The sequence below is a fragment of the Theropithecus gelada genome, chromosome 10 (assembly GCF_003255815.1).
Source record: "Theropithecus gelada isolate Dixy chromosome 10, Tgel_1.0, whole genome shotgun sequence".
Classification (NCBI taxonomy): Eukaryota; Metazoa; Chordata; class Mammalia; order Primates; family Cercopithecidae; genus Theropithecus; species Theropithecus gelada.
Window position 1 is genome coordinate 61330896 of NC_037678.1, and position 20186 is coordinate 61351081.

At 45.4% G+C, this 20186-nt stretch overlaps 1 protein-coding gene across 1 annotated transcript in view; it reads left to right on the forward strand.

Annotated features, from left to right (window-relative positions):
* Positions 1–17543: 17543 nt before the first annotated feature.
* Positions 17544–20186, forward strand: part of ZHX3 (zinc fingers and homeoboxes 3) — a 137218-nt gene continuing 134575 nt past the window's right edge. Inside the window, exon 1 of the mRNA XM_025399510.1 lies at positions 17544–17637. The gene's annotated coding sequence lies outside the window, so the exon portion shown is untranslated. The remainder of the gene's footprint in view (positions 17638–20186) is intronic.

Sequence of the window (20186 nt, forward strand, 5' to 3'; positions counted from 1 at the left end):
CAGTTCCCCACTCCCGGAAAGACGTCAATGTAGCAGCCTTTTTGGAATTTGTTTGTAATTTCTAGCCTGGAGAGGAATCCCGAAAGATCATTAACCAATGTATGAAGTGGAGCTTTCTGTGGCCTAAAAATCCCTTCAGGATTTCCCGACTGCCCCACGGGCTTGACCCTCAACAAAAGGACCTCCTATTCTTTGTCGTCTTGGGGTGTACCTTCTACCCGCCCCTCCCCCGCCACCCTGCATCTGGCATGTGGGCCATGTCTTCTTATGCTTTGCAACTCCAAGAGGATCTGGCATGGTGCCCTCCACTTAGATATTCAGAAATACTGTTTACAGAATATCAGTTTATGCTGGGCCTTGAACTATATATAGATGGGGTATATATAAGAGGCAATAGGCGGTCTAAGTGGGTGGAAGTGGTGAAGGGACGGGTATTGAAGACAAAACTAATGCAAGGAGATAACTTTGAATATGGGCAAAACCATGGGCACTGGGGAGCCATCAATGATTATTGAGAAGGAGAGTGATACAATATTGCTAGTCACTAGACTAGACCCTTTGTGTAAGTTGTACACACCATCTGCCTTCACTGTCCTGCCCCTTCTCTGCCTGGACAGTTCTTCCCTCCCTCTGTCCACATTGTTGATGCCAACTCATTTTTCAGATTCCAGATCCATTGTTACTGTCTTCAGTGGCAGACAGACTCTAAGGTGGCCCCTGCATTTCTGCCTCCTGGAGTTCATGCCTTTGTGTAATCCCTTTCACGGAAGTGTGGGTAGGACCTGTGACTTGGTTTTAATCAATAGAGTATGGCAAAGGTAATGGAATATCTCTCCTGTGATTATGTTACATTTCATAAAATTTTGCTTTGGCTGGGTGTGGTGGCTCACGCCTGTAATCCTAGCACTTCGGGAGGCTGAGGCAGGAGGATTGCTTGAGCCCAGGAGATTGAGACCAGCCTGGGCAACATAGTGAGACCCTGTCTCTACAAAAAAATCTTTAAAAAATTAGCTGAATGTGGTGGCACGTACCTGTAGTCTCAGCTACTTGGGGGACTGAGGTGGGAGGATTGCTTGAGAGCAGGAGGTTGAGGCTGCAGTGAGCTGTGATGCTGTGACCATGCCACTGCGCTCCAGCCTGGGCGACTGAGCAAGACCCTGTCTCCAAAAAGGAGGAAGCTGCATTTTATAATGACCATTTAGAAATGAATCCATAAAAGAAAAAAATCAGATGAGTACTTTAATTATCAAAGTAGAGTAAAATTTGACAGAAGAAAGCCCTGCGATATTTATGTTATCATGGTGCCTATCTACATTTTAATCCTTTTTTATCTTATTTTATTTCTTTTAGAGTCTCACTCTGTTGCCCAGACTGGAGTGCAATGGTGTGATCTCAGCTCACTGTAACCTCCACCTCCTGGGTTGAAGTGATTCTCCTGTCTCAGCCTCCCGAGTAGCTGGGATTACAAGCGTGTGCCACATGCCTGGCTAATTCTTTGTGTTTTTAGTGGAGACAGGGTTTCACCATGTTGGCCAGGCTGGTCTCAAACTCCTGGCCTCATGTGATGCACCCGCCTCAGCCTCCCAAAGTGCTGGGATTACAGATGTGAGCTACTGCACCCAGCCTTAATCCTAAAACTAATAATTTCGGGATTAAAATATACATAGGCACCATGATAACATTTAAGGCTCGGCTTTCCTCTGTGCGAGTGAGAAACAGACCCCCAAGACCGGTGTGAAAGTGATGAAAATTAATTTTAACATGAAAATTTTCATCCAGTTTTAGAAAAAGAAAAGCTGACCTTCTAAAACATGAAATTTATTTGGGAGTTTTTCTATGATTATAATGAGCTAGGCATAATTATATCTTAGAATTGAGTAGAAAAATGTACTAATTCTCTTGATAAATTTTAAAATACTAATTCTGTTAAAATCTTGATTGTGAAAGAACCTAGACATCTCACACTGAAAAAAATACCAACACAGATAATATACACATTAATCACATACATATACAGTCACACAAAGAATCTAAACTGGTGATTTTAACAAGCTAGGCAAAATACCGTATATATGTGAATATAAGATAATACCAAGCCATGAGCATAAAATTAAGGCAGTGACTTTATTTTGAACAAGGAAGTGGCATAAGCAACTCAGAATGTGTCCCCTAACATAAGAGCTCTTCCCTCTACCACTCCCCACCTCAATGTGTAATTCTGGGAGAAAAAAGTGTCTTCTATCTGGTTAGCTATCTACTATTGCACCTCGTTACAAGGCAGGCACGACATCATGTCCAGATAGAACATTTAAGGAGATACATTTTGGGAGATGAAACTCTCATTTGGACTAAAGACGAGTGCATGTACTAACACAGGGCTACTGAACCACTAGTCTTTTTTTTTTTTTTTTTTTTTTTTTGAGACGGAGTCTCGCGCTGTGTCACCCAGGCTGGAGTGCAGTGGCGCGATCTCGGCTCACTGCAAGCTCCGCCTCCCAGGTTCAGGCCATTCTCCTGCCTCAGCCTCCGAGTAGCTGGGACTACAGGCGCCCACCACCACGCCCGGCTAGTTTTTTGTATTTTTAGTAGAGACGGGGTTTCACCATGTTAGCCAGGATGGTCTCGATCTCCTGACCTCGTGATCCGCCCGCCTCGGCCTCCCAAAGTGCTGGGATTACAGGCTTGAGCCACCGCGCCCGGCCTGAACCACTAGTCTTGATTGTATTAGACAAAACGAAGGTGACTTGTCTTCATTTCCACAGTTGCTTCCATGTAAAAATCAGTTTTATATCTCCTTTCGTTAAAAAATATTCTGAGCCTGGCACGGTGGCTCGTGCCTGTAATCCCAGCACTTTGGGAGGCTGAGTCAGGCGGGTCACTTGAGGCCAGGTGTTTGAGACCAGCTTGGCCAACATGTTGAAATCCTGTCTCTATTAGCTGGGTGTGATGACGTGCACCTGGATACCAGCTACTCAGGAGACTGAGGCATGAGAATCACTTGAGCCTGGGAGGTGGAGATTGCAGTGAGCTGGAATTACACCACTGCACTCCAGCCTGGGCAGCAGAGTGAGACTGTCTCAAAAAATAAAAAGACGAGAAACATTCTGATCAAATAATCTTGCAAAGGAAAGACAAGTTTATCATATAAAAGCAAAGAGAAAAATGATTTTGTGCTGGGTTATGTTTAGGACCTTCACAAAGCACACATTCTCAGGGAGCACTGCTATGCTGTCTGTGCCAGAAATTTCATGAACTGTCCCTGGACGTTGAAATGATCAGTTGGCCCATTGTATGCTGTCCACACTGGGTCTCCCTGAACGGCCATATGGCCTTCATGTACTTCTTTTCATCCAGCGTGAGGTGGTGATGAATTCCTGTGGGGAGGGTTATGTTACCTTTCTCCATGAAGATGTGGATTCACTTGTCCTCTTTATCTGTCATCCAAGTATCCACTGCCACCCGGGATGTAACAGATCTGATCATCCAAGTGTAAATGCTCCTCGTAAAACACCTTAATGTTTTCTTCATCATTTGGTAATTTATCTTTACATATGCTTATTATGTCTATCCAGGAGTAGCTTCTCTCTCTTTGAGTCTTTTCTAATTCTGGATCCTTCTCTTATTTGTCAGTGTCCAACTTTAGTAGTGCGCCCTGAGCCGGCATGGCTGTTTCTGGCCCACTGGGTGGCGAGGGACTCGGGGTGGTGGGGCTGCCTCCAGCTATCTGGAAGCTCATCCATGTACTAGGCCTGCACCATGGCTGCAGATGCCAACAGGCAGAGGGGGGCTAGAGAGGGGAGGCTGCATGAAAGGGCTGCCACTGGGAGTGAGGAGCTGTTGTGGTTAGAACTCAAGGCTCTCAGGAGCTGGACAAAAGGTGGAAACTGTTATAGATGAGGAAAAGGACACCAATTATTGAGTACACTTAAAAGTATACTTGGGGCCAGGCATGGTGGCTCACGCCTGTAATCCCAGCACTTTGGGAGGCCAAGGCGGGTGGATCATGAGGTCAGGAGATCGAGACCATCTTGGCTAACATGGTGAAACCCTGACTGTACTAAAAATACAAAAAAATTAGCTGGGCGTGGTGATGGGTGCCTGTAGTCCCAGCTACTTGGGAGGCTGAGGCAGGAGAATGGCGTGAACCTTGGAGGTGGAGCTTGCAGTGAGCCAAGATCATGCCACTGCACTCAAGCCTGGGTGACAGAGCAAGACTCTGTCTCAAAAAAAAAAAGAAAAAAAAGTATACTTGGTCAGATGCAGTGGCTCGTGTCTGTAATCCCAACACTTTGGGAGGCTGAGATGGGAGGATCGCTTGAGCCCAGGATTTCAAGGTTGTAGAGCTGTGATTACACCACTGCACTCCAGCCTGAGTGACAGTGTAAGACTGTGTATCTTTAAAAAAAAAAAAAAAAAAAAAGGCACACTGGCTGCTTCCTTTGCCCAGAAGTTTCTTTCCCTAGATGCCTACCTGCCTGTCTCTCTCACTAACCTCAAGACCACACCAATGTCCATGAAGTCTACCCTGACCATGCCCAGACACCTCTCCATGCTCTAATCTTTTCCAGTAGCCCTAACAGCTTCCTCAAGTGCTAACTTACTTTTTGAGGATGTCTGGTATGTGTGTGTCTCCCTCCAAAAGAATGCAGACCCCGTGAGGACAAGACATCTGATCTGTCTTCACTGACAGTTCCTAAGAACAGTCTGGGGCCGGGCATGGTGGCTCATGCCTATAATCCCAATAGTTTGGGAGGCCGACACGGGTGGATCACTTGAGGCTAGGAGTTCAAGACCAGCCAGGCCAACATGGTGAAACCCTCTCTCTACCAAAAATACAAAAATTTAGCCAGGTGTGGTGGTACACGCCTGTAATCCCAGCTACGGGGGAGGCTGAGGCTGGAGAATTGCTTGAACCAGAGGTGGAGGTTGCAGTGAGCCGAGATGGTGCTACTGCACTCCAGTGAATGAGACTCCATCTCAAAAAAACAAACAAAAAGCATCTGGCACATAGTAGGTCTCCAATAAAGATTAGTGAGTGAATGTCCACATCTTTGAATGTTTTGCCTGTATCATGAAGTTTCCGTCCCTTGGGGCTGCCTCTTTCCCCAGTTCTCTTGACCCTGCCCCAGGTGATATGACCTGTTGCCCAGTGTCTGCCTGATCAGTAGGGTCTTCCTAGGGTGCCAGTGTTTTGACCTCCATGTGTCCCTGCCAAATTGCCAGCAGGTGTGAAATATTAAATTCCAGCTGTTTTTGTTTTTGTAGGGCAAGAGGGTTAAAGAGGAAGGAGTGGGAAGAGGGGGAGACGATGAGAGGAGCAATGGTCAGAGTGGAGGGGGTGGAGAGAGAATACAGTCACAGATTTCCCCACCCCATCAACTTTCCAAGCAGCTCAGAGTGGCAGCACAGCCGCGAGTGAGGGCTGCGCACCACATATCCGGAGCTGTGTGCCACGTGGCAGAAGCTGTCTCGTTGAGTCATGGGATGTACTGCTGCACTGCTCTAGAGTTTGGTGTGTAGAGTATTTTTGGTTTTTACAGTCCAGCTCTCTGTGTAATGACTTCCTTCCCGTGGCCTTGTTCATCGAGGTGTCCCTGAGCGACTAGCTGAGTCACAACATTCCTTGCAGCTTAAAACACTGACCCAAGGCAGTTTCTCCATGTAGTTGGGAACTCAGAAGGCTGCCAGGAAGTGCCCAGGGAAGACAGTCTGTAGTGCTCCTGTCTCTAACCGGCACCCCTCCCCGAAAACATTTTAAAAAGCAAGTGAAAATAGAGAAGAAATTCTATCTATTAAGTCACTAGGAAATGGCCTCAGCCCTGCGACAACCTGAAAAGTAATTTGTCAGTGACCATGAAGTCAATTTCAAATTGCATCGGGGCACCAGGAATCAACATCCATCCTCTCAGTGTTACTGCAACACAAAGGGTCTGAAACCCATGTGAAGAGATTGGACTGGTGGGACTATAAACTTGTTCAGCCCTTCTATAAAATAAGCCAATAGTTCTTAGTAAAACTAAGTATGCATGGGGCTCAGTAGTGTAGCAGTCTCACGCCTGGAAATATATTTTGAAGAAAGTTTGTTCAGATCCACAAGAAGATAAGCAGGAGGTTATTTGTTACAGTATTAATGGCATACAGGAACTAGAGGCAAAGGAACTAGGGGATGAGTTAGTAAAATGTGGATACATACCTTGGAATTCTACATGAAACAGACGTAAAACAGCATGGATGGAATTTATAGTGTTACGTGGAAGAAAACAGTAAAAGAGATTTAAAATGCAAGGCCAGGTGTGGTGGCTCATGCCTGTAATCCCAACACTTTGGGAGGTCAAGGAAGGGGGGCTGCTTAAAGCCAGGATTTTGAGATCAACCTGGGCAACAAAGCAAGAGGCAGTCTGTACAAAAACCATTTTTTTAATTGTCTGGGTATGGTGGTGCATGCCTGTAGTCCTAGCTACTCTGGAGGCTGAGGCAAGAGGATTGCTTGAGCCCGGCAGTTGGAAGCTGCAGTGAGCTATAATCACCACTACTGCACTCTAGTCTGGGCAGAGGAGTGAGACCCGGTCTCCATAAAAACAAATAAACAAAAAGGGTGGGGGGAGACTTAAAACAACCTTTTTTTCAGTTATACTGAGGCATAATTGATGTATAATAAAACACATATCTAAAGTGTACACTTTGAGTTTTGATGTGTGTACCTGTGAAATGACCACCACAATCAAGATAATATATTCACTCCCAAAATTATGAAGTTTCCATCACCCCCTAAATTACGAAGTAGGTCTCTATGTATTAAAATGTTTAACAGATGTTTAGCAGCTACTGTTTAAAAAAGGTAAACAAGGCTAGGGGCGGTGGCTCACGCCTGTAATCCCAGGACTTTGGGAGGCTGAGGCGGGCAGATCATGAGGTCAGGAGATTGAGACCATCCTGACTAACACAGTGAAACCCCGTCTTTACTAAAAATACAAAAAAATTAGCTGGGGGTGGTGGCGGGTACCTGTAGTCCTAGCTACTGGGAAGGCTGAGGCAGGAGAATGGCATGAACCCAGGAAGCGGAGCTTGCAGTGAGCCGAGATTGTGCCACTGCACTCCAGTCCGGGCGACAGAGCGAGACTCTGTCTCAAAAAAAAAAAAAACGTAAACAATATGTGTAATACAATACCATATTTATAATAAAAAATGTTGAGAAACCCTGAAAAAATCTGGAGGAACATACAACAAACTTAATTATGTTTATTGTTGAGAATCTTTCCAGAGCTGCATGACCTTCTTTTGCTAATGTGCATTGCACCTCAGGAATTGCTTGTTGTCCCATATCGTGGCCTTCAGTGCCTGATGAAGGTTTAGCATGCTATAGATGGGTCATTATGACCCCCTAACTTTCAGTGACTTTATTAAAATAACCCTGTAGCTGGGTACGGTGGCTCATACCTGTAATCCTACCACTTTGGGAGGCAGAAGCAGTTGGATCACTTGAGCCAGGAATTTGAGACCAGTCTGGGCAACATAGTGAAACCCTGTGTCTACAAAAGAAAATACAAAAATTAGTTGGGCATGGTGGTGCATTTCTGTAGTCCCAGCTACTCAGGTGGATCACTTGAACCCGGGAGGTTGAGGCTGCAGTGAGCCGTGATAGCAACAGTGCACCCCAGCCTGGGTGAGAGTGAGCCCCTGTCTCAAAAAAAAAAAAAAAAAAAAGTAACACTGAAGTCATCACAATGGATTCTAAGAGAAGGGTGGCCTGACCATAATAATGTTCTCTATCCCCACAACAGAGAGCTGTCAGTCACTTCCTTGAGCTCCCTCACCTCGAAAGCCAATTTCTCTCCTCATCCCTCCACACAGGAGATATTCCAGTAGGGCATTGGTTTTCTGTGCCTGGGTACAAAACGGTGATTCCCTAACTAGTTACTATGAAATCTGTCTTTATTACCACTCTTCCTGTGTGTCATAAGTAGAGGAGTGGTGGAGAATTGTGGGGGAGGGACATGTTTGGTTTTGTGTGGCTATGGGTTTTATAGAAAGGCAGTCTTAAGATGTGTGTCTGACTTCTCTGGTTTCACACTCGTTACCAGATTCTTCCATGGTACTGTGCACAGCTATACTTCATTCATCTTCAGTGCCATCTGTAGTGTTCCGCTAAGTGAATATACCACGATTTATTCCTTCTGCTACTGATGGGCATTTGGGTTGTTTCCAACTTGGGGTTATTATAAATAATGCTGTTGTGAACATTCTTGTAAGTGTCTACTGCTGTATCTGGGCACGTGTTTCTCATGGGTGTGTATTTTGGAGCAGAATTTCTGGGTTATAAGCTATGCCTATGCTTAACTTAAAATAATGCTACTGGGCGCGGTGGCTCATGCCTGTAATCCCAGCACTTTGGGAGGCTGAGGCGGGTGGATCACGAGGTCAGGAGATCAAGACCATCCTGGCCAACATGGTGAAACCCCGTCTCTACTGAAAATACAAAAAATTAGCCAGGCGTGGCAGCGTGCACCTGTAGTCCCAGCTACTTGGGAGGCTGAGGCAGGAGAATTGCTTGAACCTGGGAGGCTGCGGCTGCGGCTGCAGTGAGCCAAGATCACGCCACTGCACTCCAGCTTGGGTGACAGAGCGAGACTCTGTCTCAAAAATAATAATAATGCCAAACTGTTTTCCAAAATGTTTACACAAGTGCACTCCCTTCAGCAATGTATAAGAGCTTCCCTTATACATTCACCAACAGTTCTCACCGACAGTTGTTACTGTCAGACTTGGAATGTTTAGCCACCTGGATCTGTAGTAGTTGTTCACTGTACTTCATTTTCTTCATTAATGAGGCTAAGCCCTTGCTACATGTTTATTGGCTATTTGGATTTGTATGTGTGTGTGAAGAACCTGTTTTTGCCCATTTTTCTATTGGTATATCTTTTCTTTAGTTTTCTGTATATATTGGATACAGAACTTTTGTTGCGTGCATTGCAAATCTTCTGTGGCTTCACTCTCTTAGTGATGTCTCTTGTTGAACAGATCTTAATTGTAAAAAAAAAAATGCAATTTATCGATATTTCCTATGGCTAGTGCTTTTTCTGTTCTGTTTAAGAAAACTTTTTCTACCCTGAGGTTATGAAGATATTGTATGTTATCTTCTAAAGCTTTATCGTTTTACCTTTCATATTTAAGTCCATATTCAACAAAAATTGGTTTGGCTGTTCATTGAATAAGTGAAGTTAAGTTAGAGCAACATATCACATATATGCACCCATTCATTCAGGATATATTTATTGAGTATCTTCTGTATGTCAGGCCGTGATTATAGTTTTACTTTGTGTATTTAGGTCACAAGCAGTTCACCTGCCTTAGCCTCCCAAAGTGCTGGGATTACAGCAGTGAACTACCAGACCTGGACAGCATCAAACAGTTGAGTCTTGTTTGTTTGTTTTAATTTCAGTTTGTCAATTTTCCCCTTTTGCTAGAATATTTAGTCCATTCACATTTAATATAATTACAGATATAATTTCAAATCATTTAAGTCTATAATCTGGCTATTTAAAAAAAATCTATTTGTCCTACCTGACTTTTGTCCCTGTTTAATTTTTTTATCCTTCTTCTGGACTAGCCAAGTATTTTTTATTCCATTTTATTATCTCCATTTGATTTTTTTCTTTCTTTCTTTTTGAGATGGAGTCTTGTTCTGTCGCCAGGCTGGAGTGCAGTGGTGCGATCTCAGCTCACTGCAACCTCCGCCTCCCGGGTTCAAGCGATTCCCCTGCCTCAGTCTCCCAAGTAGCTGGGACTACAGGTGTGTGCCACCACACCTGGCTAAGTTTTTGTATTTTAGTAGAGATAGGGTTTCACCATTTTGGCCAGGATGGTCTTGATCTCCTGACCCTGTGATCTGCCCACCTCGGCCTCCCAAAGTGCTGGGATTACAGGCATGAGCCACCCGGCCCATTTGATTTTTTTTTTTTTTTTTTTTTAAACTGTGGTAAAATCTGCATAAATCTACATATTAACTTTTTTTTTTTTTTTTTTTTTTTTTTTGAGATGGAGTCTCTCTCTGTTGCCCAGGCTGGAGTGCAGTGGTGCAATCTCAGCTCACTGCAACCTCTGCCTCCCAGGTTCAAGCAATTCTCATGCCTCAGCCTCCTGAGTCGCTGGGATTACATGTGAGCACCATCACGCCTAACTAATTTTTGTATTTCTTGTAGAGATGGGGTTTCACTATGTTGGCCAGGCTGGTCTTGAACTCCTAACTTCAAGTGATCCACCCACCTCGGCCTCCCAAAATACTGGGATTACAGGTTTGAGCCACTGTGCCCGGCCCTTTATTAACCATTTTTAAGTGAACAGTTCACTGGTGTTAACTTCATTCATGTTGTTGTGCAACCAATCTCCAGAACTCTTTTCGTCTTGCAAAACCGAAACTTTATACCCATAAAACAATAACTTCCAATTCTCCCTTCCCCCCAGCCCCTGGCAACCACCACTTTACTTTCTGTCTCTATGAATTTGACTATAGCAGGTACTTCATATAAGTGGAGTTATACAATATTTGCCTTTTTCTAACCGGTTTACTTAACAGGTTAGAAAAATGTCCTCAAGTTTCATCTATGTTGTACCATGTCAGAATTGAATTCCTTTTAAGGATTAAATAATATTCTTTCATATGTATATACCATATTTTTCCCATTTATCTGTCAGTAGATGCTTGGGTTGTTTCTACCTTTTAGTTATTGTGAATAATGCTGCTATAAACATGGGGGTACAAATATCTCAGGACTTAGCTTTGGATCTGGGAGTGATGTACGGTGAATTATACACCACACAATGATGTTTTGCATATACAATGGTGCAACATTGTATGTGCAGTCAACGATGAACTGCATGTACAGTGGTGGTCCCATAAGATTTTAATGTAGACTAAAAACTCCTGTCACTTAGTGGCCTGATAGCCATCATAACATCAGAGTGCAATACGTTAGTCACAGGTTTGTGGTGCTGCTCATGTAAAGAAACCTTGTGTTGCCAGTTGTCTAAAAGTACAGCACATACAATTATGTACTGTACATGATACAGGTAATACAAATAACTTGATACTGGTAATAAATGACTATTTATTATTGGTTCATGTATTTACTATTTATCATTATTTTAGAGTGTACTCCTTCTACTTATAAAAAAAAAAAACCTGTAAAATAGTCTCAGGCAGGTCTTTCAGGAGGGATTCCAGAAGAAGGCATTTTCATCATAGAAGCTGGCAGCTCCGTGTGTATTATTACTTCTGAAGACCTTCCAGTGGAAAAAGATATGAAGGTAGAAGACAGTGTGTTATTGATGATCCTGACCCTGTGTAGGCCAAGGCTAATATGTCTTTTTACAAAAAAGTTTAAAAGGTTTAAAAAAAGTTAATAGTAAAAAGCTTACTGTTGGGAGCCCAAGGTGGGTGGATCGCTTGAGGTCAGGGGTTCGAGACCAGCCTGGCCAACATGGTGAAATCCTGTCTCTACTAAAAATACAAAAATTAGCCAGGCATGGTGGCATACACCTGTAACTCCAGCTACTTGGGAGGCTGAGGCAGGAGAATTGTTTGAACCCGGGAGGTGGACATTACAGTGAGCTGAGATCGCTCCACTGCACTCCAGCCTGGGTGTTGGAATGAGAGCCTGTTTCAAAAAAAGGAAAAAGAAAAAAAGGCTCACAAAACAAAAATATGAAGAAAGAAAATGTACAACTGTATAGTGGGTTTGTATTTTAAGTTCAGTGTTATTTCCCAGGTACTTGGGGAGCTGAGATGGGAGGATTGCTTGAGCCTGGGAGGTAGAGATTGCAGTGAGCTGAGACTGTACCACTGCACCCCAGCCCAGGTGACATAGCGAGATCATCTCAAAAAAAAAAAAAAAACAAACTAAGTGTTACTACGAAACAGTCAAAAAGTTAAAAATATTTAAAAGTGTATGTTAAAAGTTATAGTAAGCTAAAGATAACTAAAGAAAACCTTTTTTTAAAAAACCTATTTTTTATTTTCCTTTTCCTTTTTCTTTTTTTTTTTTTTTTTTGAGATGGGCTCTCCATCTGTCACCCAGGCTAGTGTGCAGTGCCATGATCGCATGATGATAGGTCACTGCAGCCTCAAACTCCTGGGCTCAAGTGATTCTCCTTCCTTAGCCTCCTGAGTAGCTGAGACTATAGGCATGTGCCACTACACCCAGCTAATTTTTACATTTTTTTGTAGAGATGTGGGTCTCACTATATTGCCCAGTTTGTCTCAAACTCCTGTCCTCAAGCAGTCCTCCCACCGTGGCCTTCCAAAGTGTTGGGATTACAGGTATGAGCCACTGTGCCTAGCCAAATAAAAACATTTAAAAAATAAATTTAGTGTAAGTATGGCCGGGCATAGTGGTTCACACTTGTAATTCCAGCACTATGGAAGGCTGAGGCAGGCAGATCACTTGAGGTCAGGAGTCTGAGACCAGCCTGGCCAACACAGCGAGACCCTGTCTCTACTAAAAATATAAAAAATTAGCTGGGCATGTTGGTGCACACCTGTAATCCCAGCTCCTAGGGAGACTGAAGTAAGAGAATCGGTTAAACCCAGGAGGCAGAGGTTGCAGTGAGCCGAGATGGCGCCATTGCACTCCAGTCTCAGCAATAAAGCAAGACTCTGTCTCAAGAAAAAAAAATTTAACATTAAGTGTATAGTGTGTATACAGTCTACAGTGGCATACAGTAATGTACTAGGCCTGCACATTCACTCATAACTCCATCACTGACTCACCCAGAGCAACTTCCAGTCCTGCAAGCTCCATTCATGGTAAGTGCCCTATACAGGTGTACCATTTTTAAATATTTTATACCCTACTCTTACTGTACCTTTTCTATGTTTAGATACACAGATGTATACCACTGTGTTATAACTGCCTACAGTATTCAGTACTGTAACATGTTGTACAGGTTTGTAACTGAGGAGCCATGGGTTATACCATATAGCCTCAGCGTATGGTAGGCTTTACCGTCTAAGTTGTGTAAGCACACTGCATGATGTTTGCACAATGATGCAATCACCTAATGATGCATTTCTCAGAACATATCCCTGTCGTTAAGCAAGGTGTGACTGTACTTCTCACATTTTATTGACCAAAGAAAGTCATATGGTTATTCACAAATCCAAGCTATTGTAAGGAAGTACAATCCTATCATGTGCCTACAGAGGTCTTATGGAGAGCATCCCAGTTTTTGTCCTCTTTTTTGTTGGGAAAAGAACAGCTTTCAGGCCAGCCATGGTGGCTCATGCCTGTAATCCCAGCACTTTGGGAGGCTGAGGCTGGTGGATTGCCTGAGGTCAGGAGTTTGAGACCAGCCTGGCCAACGTGGCAAAACCCGGTCTCTACTAAAAATACAAAAATTAGCCGGGCGTGGTGGTGCATGCCTGTAATTCCAGCTACTTGAGATGTTGAGGCAGGAGAATCGCTTGAACCTGGGAGGAGGAGGTTGCAGTGAGCTAAGACTATGTCATTGCACTCCAGCCTGGATGACACAGTGAGACACCGTCTCAAAACAAACAAAAACAAAAAACACCTTTTTTTGATTGCCGCTTAAAAAAGGCCTCCCTACTATGCAGAAATCAAGAACTCAACAATTGTTTCCTGTGTCACTACCAAATGTTTCCCAGGGGTTTTGCCACTATGTGGAACCAGCAGTTCTGTGGGGAACTTCTTTCAAGATATTGCCTCAGCTAGAAATCATTTCCCTTTTCCTGGTAATTGGCCATTCCTTGATTCACAGAGGTGGCTTCCTGGTGAACTTCATGCCTGTAAGCTGGCCATGACTGCTCTGGAGGAGGAGGATACCTACCACAAATTGGGTTAGAGCCTTTTCTACATGATTTTGTAGTTGGAATGATTAGGGAGTTTTAGTCTCTCTGGATAGTTGGAATTGTATCTCATACTTGGGAGAGGTTGCTAGACACATGTCTCATTGTGTTATTAATACCCGGAGGCAGAGAAAACAAGTTTGCTGGAGTCGTACTGGCTCCCCTTACTCTGCTTCCAGCCCATCCAAAAGCCCAGCTAGGTTCTTTCCCTTGGCCTCTGAGAGATCCATCCCACCAAAAGCCTAAAGATAAAGTCTCCTTTTATTTTCCTTTAATTGGTCTGGTGGGTTTCTGGTGCTTGCAGCCAGCAAACTTCTGATAGTTCTTTCTCTGGATGCTAGTACAAAAAGTTCACAGGTGTAGCCCATTCCAATAAAATAGGGGTCCAATAAAATAGGTTGTAACTATGTCATTAACTATACCAGCAGTTTCCTTCCTGCTTGAGAAAGCTCATCAGAATGTGAGTGCAAGTGACATTATTATAGAGCTCACCTGAAATCTGAATTTTTTTTTAAAGGAAAGTAATTTGCCTCTGTGTGTAAATATCATTTGTGACATACCCCCCTACCCTGGTATTAAATGCTGTTTCTTCTGTCTGGAGTCTCTGTCTCGGCAGCTCTTCGGATATGGCTCCAAAGTCACCTCTTCTGGGAAGCCTACCCACACTCTCCTGTATATTGTTAATTATGCTATTCTCTGTGCTTCCCAAAGCAGTTGGCATATCCACCAGAAGTTGGTTTTGTTTTTGTTTTTGTTTTTGTTTTTTGAGACGGAGTCTCGCTCTGTCGCCCAGGCTGGAGTGCAGTGGCCCGATCTCAGCTCACTGCAAGCTCCGCCTCCCGGGTTTATGCCATTCTCCTGTCTCAGCCTCCTGAGTAGCTGGGACTACAGGCGCCTGCCACCTCGCCGGCTAGTTTTCTTTTTTTTTTTTTTTTTTTTGTATTTTTTTAGTAGAGGCGGGGTTTCACCGTGTTAGCCAGGATGGTCTCGATCTCCTGACCTTGTGATCCTCCCATGTCAGCCTCCCAAAGCGCTGGGATTACAGGCTTGAGCCACCGTGCCCGGCCGTTTGTTTGTTTTTGAGACAGAGTTTCACTCTTGTTGCCCAGGCTGGAGTGTAATACTGCAATCTCAGCTCACTGCAACCTGTGCTTCCCGGGTTCAAGTGATTCTTGAACTGCCTCAGCCTCCCAAGTGCCGGGATTACAGGTGCGCGTCACATGCCCAGCTAATTTTTGTATCTTGAGTAGAGATGGGGGTTTCACAAGTTGGTCAGGTCTCGAACTCCTGACCTCAGGTGATTCACCCACCTAAGCCTCCCAAAGTTCTGGGATTACAGGTGTGAGCCACTGCGCCCGGCCAGAAGTATTTTTTTTTACATTCCTGTTTCCTTTGAAATTGGGAGAGTACCTTGTTTTTCTCAGGATCCCACTGTGCCTGGATCAAAATAGATGCTCAGAAAAGTTTCTTGAGTAAACGAAGTTGTATTGGCGCAGCATAACCTATATACATTCTCATTCATTCCAGAAATACTGAGAACCTGAACATGTCGACCCATGCTCTAAATGCTGAAGATGGGAAAAACAAAGTTCCCACCTTCAGAGATACTATAGATGATATTCGGGTTAGAAGGGCTAGGCAGAAAAGTAAAGCAGGCTTAGAGGATAGTGATAGTTGGAACTTGACACTTTAGTAGAGTAGTCTGGGAAAGTGTGGGGAGGTGACTTTTGAATAGAAACTTGGAGGGCACATGCCTTTCTGATATCTGGGGGAAGAAACACCAAGTACAGAGGTTCTGAAGTAGAAGTGAACCTCCATATTCTGGGAGCAAGAAGGAGGCTGGTATGCCTGGCATTCAATGAGGAGGCCGAGTGGAAGGAGATGCAGTTAGAGAGGTTGGAGAGCATAATAAGTGGAAGAAGGGCAGACACATAGGATCTTGGAAGCGTTTGGAAAAAAAAAAAAACCATTTTGGAAATTAAAAAAGTAGGCGTGCACCTGTAGTCCTAGCTACCTGGGAGGTTGAGGTGGGAGGATTGCTTGAGTCTGGGAGGTTGAGGCTGCAGTGAGCTGTGATGGCACCAGTGCACTCTAACCTGGGAGATAGAGTGAGATCGTGTCCCACTCTCCATCCCGCCACCCCCATTTTATTTTTTTGGCTTTTACTCTGAGATGGGAAACCTTTTGGGGGTTTTTGAGCTTAGATTTCAACAGGATCCCTCTGGCTTCTGTGTTGAGAGAAGGCTCCATGAGAGCACAGTGGAATCAGGGAGAACAGGTAGGAGGTTGCTACAATATTCTAGGAAAGAGGAAAAGGGGTATTTTAAAGGTAGAGCTGACAGGCTTTTCTAATGGGTTGCATGTGGGATAGGATAGGGAGAGAGGAGTTCAGGATGACTCCAATGGTTTGGCCAGAGTCATCAGAAGAATGGAGTTGACATGAACTGAGGTAGGGAAGGTTGTGAAAGGAGCAAGCTAAGGCACCAGGTATGGGTGACTATGGACTGTTTACTTGGACACATCGCTCACATTTGTATATACGTTCCCTGGTTTTCAGGATCTGAAGGTTCTAAAGTTACTTGAAGTTAAAGTCAGCCTTATTTATTGAACACCAAGCACTGTGCAGAAACCTTTCTATGTGCTGTCATTTAACCCTTTTAATATTTCTATTGGTTTACTCATGTTTCGTTGCCCTTTTACAGCATGAGAGATTAACACGTCCAAAGTCACTCAGACAATGATTAACCTGCCAGATTAATACAGATCTGGGATTCCAACCCAGGTGTGTCAAGACTGTAGAGCTCCTGCTGTTTACTAATCACTGGATTCTAAAGGTGGGAACCACTTTCTGAGCATATTTGCTGCAGACTTGGTTCCATAACTAAAAAGGTGCCTGGATCATGTGGGGAGAATTCAGGAAAGAATCCAACCCCATCCCAGGCGTTACAGGTTACACAATAGCTATGAAGAAAGGACGGTATTAGTGGACTCGAGGAGGCTGACTGATGCTTGAAAGTTCAAGTACTTGAAGATTCAATGTCAAAACAGCGATCAAGAGTTAGTTTTTTTTTTTTTGGTTATTATTTTTAAGAAAACAGAAAATATTAAAAACTGCAGTGAAGCCTTTGGTGGGATAAAAGACCACTCCTAGGCGATGCTTGTTGGGAAACACTGGAATTGGAGGAGTAGGGGCAGACAGGAGCCAGAGCCCCTGCCAGCCTACACACACATCCTTTCGAAAGTGTAACCTGGTGTGACCTTCCTTAAGTGGTCCTCTGGAAAGAGCAGGATATGGAGTACAAAAGCCAGGAACCTCTGGAACCGCAGCATCCGCCCCCAGCCCCTCCTTCCCCGTCTTCTTCAGCCTCCACACGGTGAGGAGCTGGAGGGGACTGGCGCATGCGCCGGGGGCAAGGTCCGCTCCCCACGACGTCAGGGGGCTCTCACCCACTCAAAAGCCCCGCCCCGCGGCCGCCAGAGGCGACCTGGGCGGGGGGCCCTGGGCCACGCCCCCAGCCGAGCCGAGCAAGGCCGAGGGGAGCCGAGCAAGGCCGAGCAGAACCGAGAACCTCCGAGAGCAGCCGAGCCCAGCCGAGTGGCCCGGAGTCGGTTGGTGCAGCTGCGTCCCCGCCGCTCAGCAGTCCGCGGCTCCGGCGTCGCCGCCGCCGCCGCCTCTGCGGGGCCTGCGCCGGCTGCCCGCCCGGCCGCGGGGAGGGAGGCCCGCAGCGCGGGAAGAGTGGCCCGGTCGCGGGCGCCGCCACCGCTGCCGCTGCCAGGTGAGCGCCCGCCACGGCCAGCCGGCCCCGCGTGCCCCCGCGGCTGTCAGTCCCCGGTGTCTGTGTGTCTCTCTGCCTGTCAGCACGACTGTGTCTGTGTCTGTGCGAGCTCCTTCCCGCCACGCCTGGCCCGCGGCCGACCCGCAGTCTCCGTCAGCCCCCTCCCGCCAGCTGCCCCTGGTCTTTCTGTCAGCCGCCAGCACCCCCATGCTGAGAGGCTCCGCCCCTTCCCCCCGGAGCCCCGCCCTCCGCCATCTGTCATCACCCCCCCCCCCCCCCCCGGGCTCCAGGCGCCGGCGTCCAGGGGTCCTGGGGGTCAGGGTAGCCCTGTGTGCCACCGTCGCGGAAGGCGCAAAAGGGGGTGGTGGAGGGGAAGCGGGGGCGTTCGCGCAGGCCCGCCTGACCGTGTGAGAGTGCGTGCCCGAGTGTTCGTCCCGCGTGTGCGCCCGAGGGCCGCCTGCGTCCACGCCCGCCGGCCCTTGCACCCTGCTGGGATGTGGCAGCCCATGCCCCCGGTATAAAGAGCGTCAGCTCGACCAGGGAAGGCGGCAGAGCCAGGACTCGAACCACTCGGGGTACAGTAGCATCCTGAATCTTGGGACCCTTGTTTGCCCACGCGAAAACACTACACGTGGGCCCCAAGTCCTCCGATTCCCTGAGTGGCATGTGAGTGGAGTTTGGAGCTTGTTAAGCCTTCCCAGTTTGGGATTTTCATTCAGGGAAGCCTGTTGGAAGTGATTGAGGAGTGGATGGGATGTAGGACTTAGGTGGGAAGTGTTTGAGAGCTTGAGTCATTTTGAGTTGCATGGTTTACATTTCTGAGCAGTGATTGCCCTGGGCCTGTGCCCTGTGAGAAACTTATGTGACTTGGGGTAGGGGAGTGAGGTGGGAAGGAATGCTCCTTTCTGTTTTTATCTATGTGAACACATAGTATATATTTATCCGGATATCCTAAATGTTTATTCATGAGGCGTCCACACATCCTTAATTTTAAAAAGGATTACAGTAGTTTCCATTTATACACGTTCTTGTGTGTTGTTATCTCGATGTTCTTTATTCGTGGTAACTTAGTATTGCAATATTTCAAAACTAAGAGAAACTGCGTCCTAAAACAATTGGTATTTTGCCGGATAATTCTGAACCACGGAGAAGGAGCCAAAAGCGCACTTCATTAGCTGGAACAACTTATTCGAGCTTAATTTGTTTCTAAGAGACATACAGTGGAAAAATCCAGAAGCGCAAAATAGTATCAAAGAGACTTAGAAAATGAATGAAAAGGGCCCTTCTGTTGCTGCCTTGGAAAGATGGTATCAAAGTTGCTGTGGAGGACAGAGCCACTATGTAATGATCAACATATTAACCAAGTTGGTTTTGTGACCTTGATACATTGAGCTGGGCTTGATTTGTGCAGTGGTTCATGACAGGCAAACATTGCATGGGAAGTGTGGTAATTTTTGGAAAAAAAATGTTCCCCATGTTGTTTTGGTTTTTGGTTTTGAGTTTTTTTTGTTTTTGTTTTTTTTCATATCGAAGTAAGATTTCAGACTAGGGAAGTCTCATGGTAGAGTGCTTTTTTCTTTTTAAAGATAACATTAAAAATTACCAAAGTAATTCATGTTTAAGGCAGAAAACTTGAAAAACAAAAGCATTGCCAAAAACAAAACAAAACAAACCCACCATAATCCCACAAACCATAGTAAACCACAATTTGGTATTAAGCCTTTTAGCCTTGTTCCCATGTATACGTGTTTTTTCTTACAAAAATGCTATCATACTATACAACTTTTATTCTATGCTTTTTTTCTTTCACTTATAACTAGATTATGAGAGATACATCTTGGTTTTATGAGTAGGAACTTGTATTTCTCTTTGCAGTCCTTTAAAAAAGTCAGATCATGTTAGTCCTCTGCTTAGAGCCCTCCAATAGCTTTTTGTCTTAAAATCTGAAGGCCTTGCTGTGGCCTGCCAGGCTAACCCTCTTCCCCACAACCATCCTCACTTCGAGCCTTGCCAGACAGATCTCTTTGCTGTTTCTTAAAGACGTCAAACTTAGGCCTGTAATCCCAGCACTTTGGGAGGTCGAGGTGGGAGGATCACGAGGTCAGGAGTTCGAGACCAACCTGGCTGGCATGGTGACACTCTGTCTCTACTAAAAAAAAAAAAAAAAAAAAAAAAAATTAGCCGGGCATGGTGGCACGTGCCTGTAATCCCAGCTACTCAGGAGGCTGAGGCAGGAGAATTGCTTGAACCCAGGATGCGGAGGTTGCATTAAGCCAAGATCGCACCACCACACTTCAGCCTGGGAGACAGAGACTCTGTCTCAAAAAAAAAAGAAAAAAAAAAAGAAAAGCCAAGCATATTCCAGCCTTGGTGCCTTTGCATTTGCTGTTCCCTCCGCCTAGAACTCTGGTCCCTGCATATTAACATGGTTGACTTCCTTACTTCAGGTCTCTGCTCGAAAGTTAGGTTGTCCAGGCCGGGCGCGGTGGCTCAAGCCTGTAATCCCAGCACTTTGGGAGGCCGAGACGGGCGGATCACGAGGTCAGGAG